This window comes from Mya arenaria, chromosome 3 (genome assembly GCF_026914265.1).
Source record: "Mya arenaria isolate MELC-2E11 chromosome 3, ASM2691426v1".
Lineage (NCBI taxonomy): Eukaryota > Metazoa > Mollusca > Bivalvia > Myida > Myidae > Mya > Mya arenaria.
In genome coordinates, this window is record NC_069124.1 from 69,758,621 (window position 1) to 69,763,917 (window position 5,297).

Consider the following 5,297-nt stretch of genomic DNA (forward strand, 5'->3'; position numbering starts at 1 on the left):
CTGGGCTTTAGTTTGAATATTCCCCTGGAAGATAGAAACCCGGACCCTGAAAAACGCCTTTTTTCACTGGGTGATCAATATTATGCTTACATTGTATAAACTTTTTGTAAGGAAGGGAAATATAGTAATAAAGTATAAGGTTGTTAGATTACCCATAAAGTGGACTTAATATGATATAAAAAGCCGTCTTTATAAATAAATTAAAAAAAAAATATTGACTTTAAAAATCATGAACGTCTAGGATACAAAACATTCTATTTTTTTGTACAGTGCATAGGCACACATGTGTATTTAACATTGAATTTAATAACCTGTTCACCATAATTAAGGAAGTCGAATTAAACAGTTAAATAGTTTATGGCAGAACGTATTTCTTTCATATTGCGATTAGGTTGTCCGGTACGCGCAGTGGTAAGCGCGCTCTATGCTCGACAAGGTGTATGGTGCTCTAGTTTAAGTAATAGTTAGATGACATGAAGTGAATTCTTAATGATTAAGATTGGGCGGGGTGAGCGTAGCGAACGGGTCCTTCTCAATCATAAAGAATTCACTTCATGTCATCTAACTGACTTAGAATACAACCTTATTGGCTGATACATTGTCGACGCAAAATCTGACGCAGGGAGTGTGTATCGGATAATTGGCAGTAGGCGGACCTTAAAGCACGCGCGAACGTTGAAATTCTTAATGATTAAGTCTACTTCTTAATGGTTGCCTATCTTCAATCTCATTGGCTAAAACTGTTGGTTGTGTTCTAAGCTAAGTTTGTTGTCAGCAAGCAGGACAAGGGGGTTTTCTCCGGGAACTTTGAATACCCGTACAACACATTGTCATTATAGCTCATTGTGTTAATGTTTCTTGTTATCTTATATCCGACTTTAAATAAAGATTCTTGTATCTTTTATCTTGTAGGAATACAAACTAGTTGTTCAAAAACACACGTACGCGTCTACGACATTATAAGTGGTATTTCGTGTTGATAGCTCGCCGACAACTGTATGAATGTAGTAATGTGCGGGTGGGGGTAGTAAGTTTATATATACTCGACCTCAAGGCTCATTCGGCGCACGATCCGATACGGTTGCTAGTTATATTAGGTTTTGGAGCATAGTGCACATAAAGAATGTATTCCTTGCTAGAGCTATCCATGTTCTTTAACGTACACCAGTGTATAGAACTGCCATAAGGGACCCCTATTTAACGTCCCTCCTAGAAGACGACTAGTTTTTAGGGTGCGGCGGGAAATCGAACCTGAATTGACAGTTAAGTATGACACCACTAGACCATGGATCTGCCACACGCGTTACTGCAGATAACAGCGCCACATTTATGCAGAAAGTCACGTGATCATCGGTGCATAGGTTTCTCATAAGTTACTCATACGTTTGGCATAGGTCAAGAAGGCCATAAGTTATATGCCGGTTGCTAATAAGTTAGACATACGATATATATCCATTGAACATGTTATGCATACGCCCAAATATGTCTCCTCAAATAAATGGGGGAGATATATTGTTTTTGGCAGTAAGTCAGTCAGTCAGTCCGTAGGTCACACTTCGTTTCTGCTCAATAACTTGAGAACGCTCAGACCCAGGAATTAAGGTCAAAGGTCAAGGTCGCGATGGCGTTGAGGTAAAAATAAACGGTTTCCGCTCAATAGCTGAAGATCTTTTAAGTCAAGGAACTTCATACTTGGTATGCAAGTTGGCCATGACCAGTACATGTCCCCTATTGACTTGAGATCAGTAAGTCGAAGGTCAAGGTTGCGGTGACCTTCCTGTTAAAAAAATATATGTTGTCGGTGACCTAAAGCTGAAAAAAAAGTTTTCGCTCAAATAACTACAGAACGCTTGACCCAGGAACTTTTTACTTCGTATGCAAGTTGTTCATGACCATAACATGTCCCCTATTGATTTTGAGATCAGTAGGTCAAAGGTCAATGTGCCCTTCAGGTGAAAATCGATATGATGTCGGTGCCATAAAGCTGAAAAAATGGTTTCCCCTCAATAACTACAGAACCCTTGCATCCAGGAACTTCACACTTGGTATGCCAGTTGGTATTGACAAGAAGATGACCCCTATTGATTTTGAGATCAGCAGGCCAACGGCTTAGGTCGCGGTGATCTTGAGGTGAAAATAAATGGTTTTTGCTCAACAATTTGAAGATCCTTTGATGCAAGAGCTTCATATTTGGTATGCAAGTCGATCATGATCAGTACAAGATCAGCTAATCGAAGGTCAAGGTCGCGGTGACCTTCAGGTAAAAAAATACTAGGTATGCAAGTTGGTCGTGAATAGATGATGACCCTAATAGATTTGGGACCAGTAGGTCAAAGGTTAAGGTCGCCGTGACCTTGAGGGGAAAACAGTTTCCTACAAAAACTAAAGATCTCTTGCACCCATGAACTACATACTTGGTATGCCTGTTGGTCATTACAAGTAGATGACCCTTGTTAGTTTTAGGATTCGTAGTTCAAATTTCGAGGTCGCGATGACCTTGAGGTAAAAGAAATGTCCCCTCCCCCCGCCGCTAAATAACTATAGTATGCTTGCACCTAACTACTTAATACGCCAGTTGTTCATGATGACCCTTAATGATATCAGAAAAAGTCAAGGGTGCGGTATAGGTCGCAGTAACCGTGAAGTAAAACAAGGGTTTTAACTCAATAACTTAAGAACGCTTGCACCCAGGAACTTCATACTTGGTTTGCTAGTTGATCTTGATAAGTTGATGGTGTCCATTTAATTCGAGGTCAGTAGGTCAAGGTTACAGTGACCTTCAGCGCAAGAAACTCTTCCTGTCAATATAGTTCAACTCCAACGTAAACTATTCAATACTGACCATTTTTCTATTTATTGCAACAGTAACCATGACTCTTTGTGCACAAAACACCATCCCATGAAAGGTCTGTATGACCTCTGCCTAAATACCAAGTATTTTGGTCGCAATATCTCAACCCTAACTTAAGATATTCAGTACCAATCTTTTTTTGTGGACCCAATGCGCCCTAAAACTTTAACCTTAATCATTCAAGGGCCATGATTTATATTTAGGATAAGTTTCTCTATGCTTTTTTTCTCAGGCTTTTTCTGTCCATTTGGGGAAAAACACCCTAGAAATTTTGGGAAAATTTGCATCGCGAAATATGCTGAAATAGGGAGATATTACAATTAAAAGAACAAGCGTTTCAGTCTCCTGCAAATACAGAAATTATTATATATTAGTTTCTTTTCCCTTTTAAAAGATCGGAAACAGCTGAAATATCAATCATTGGGGTGTTAATTAATATCTATTGCAATAAATCATGACAGATAATAATTCATACTGATCTCTGAATGTGAAGAAAATTAACGATTTCTGAATTCAATAATTACATAATTTAGTAAGATGTTGAACGAACCAGTTAAGATAACAAGACTTGCATAAAAAATCAAACAAAAAATCATATAATTTGCTTTGGGAATGGGTCCCATAGTGGGAACTATAGAGAAAGGCCTGGTTTCTTTTATTATTTTACAGTATCATTCAGTTTAGATATTTTGTTGGTTTAACATTTTATTTCATGCAAAAACATTGAAACTACATAGACCACACATTATCATTTTAAGTATTGAGGGGATAAATGCTAATATTATTTCCTCACTTCTAAATATTTAATGTTGATATATTATTTAAAAAAAACCCAATAATAATGATGTGATGAAATAGTAATGTAACAATGAAAATTTTATATGTGATTTTATCGTGAAATTGACTGAATCAAAATTCAGCAAAAGAATTCTTATTATTAAAAAAAAAGCTCTCATATGATAACCATAAATGGCTATGCACTCGGGCTATTAACCATTTTGCTGGCCTTTGCAGATGGTAACAACCAAAAAACTCTCACATGATAACCATAAATGAAGCAGTTCTTTCTACTTTTTTGTTCGTCTAGAGCTCTGTAAAAGTTTTTTTCAAAATTGAAGCAAGATATAAAATCTGATTAAGTAATAAATATTTGAACATTATCATGAAAATCTAGGGAATGATTAAAATGCTTTTGCAAAAAACAGTCTGAAGGCGAAAGCTGGGATGAGGGAAGTTCATAATGTTGTGTTGTATGGTTTATAACATAAAAACCACAAACAGATACAGAAAAATCGCTTTGTTGTAACTCAACAGTATAAAGCCTTTGAAAGAAATTTGGTATTTTAAAAGTGCCAGCATGGTCTCCCTTGGTAAATGGTTGAGGCACAGACACGCTTTGTTCCCAATGATGTTTATACTATCATATCCACACTCCAAGAGCACTTTTTAGACAAGGCAATAAGAAGAGTAACAAGGTCTGAAAGCTAGAAATCAAAAGTACAATTACCTTCTTTTGTCTGGAAAACACACAACTGCTCTATCTGCATGGGCAATCTTATCCAATTTCATATACAAGTTTTTTATGAAAAATAATTTTACTACACTCAACAACAAACATTTTTTTTCTTCAGGGAATATGTTTCCTATGAGGCTGCTTAATATTTACATATGAGGCAATCCATACTCATAGATGCAAGCAGTTTTCCTTAGGATAGCTATGCTTTAATTTTAGATATCTGGAAAATCCATTATTCTTTTATGAAAAAACTTTTTTCAATATTTTTTTAATAAAAAGGAAACATTTAAAATAAAAACAGCCTTGAAGTGAAAACTCAACAAGTAAAAGGCAACTTTTAATAAGATGGGCTCAAGACTTGAAATTTTATGCTACCATATGGTTTGGCTAGTAAATCGCCATTAACTGTAAAAAGTATTTAGCTGCACCGGAGTAAATGTACAAAATCTTCTTTAACAATGACAACAAATATGAATGATGTAGAACTTACTATTCAGAAAGATATTAGGCCAAAGACTTGGGCATCATCAAAAGTGCCCAAAATAAAGATAACACTTTAGCTAAATTGATTTAAATTAAAAGCAAAGCTAACAGACAATATACCGTGACCCAATTTTTTCAAATAAAATGTCATATTTGCTACAAAAAATTGTTGAAACTATGACCATGGTAATTGTTTTTCATTTCAACCTCATATGAATCATAAATTTTAATTGCTGTTTTAAAAATGTCTACCTGATACTTCTAAATTGAGAAAGCCATTCTAAGATGGTAGCTATTAAGCACACTGAATTATGCACGAAAACAACAACAACAACATATTGGTACCTACGAATCCAGAAATACCAGTACTTCATCTCACAATGGGACAAAAAAAAATCATTCATCATATCCATCAATATGTGAATAAATGTATTCACTATGGTCATG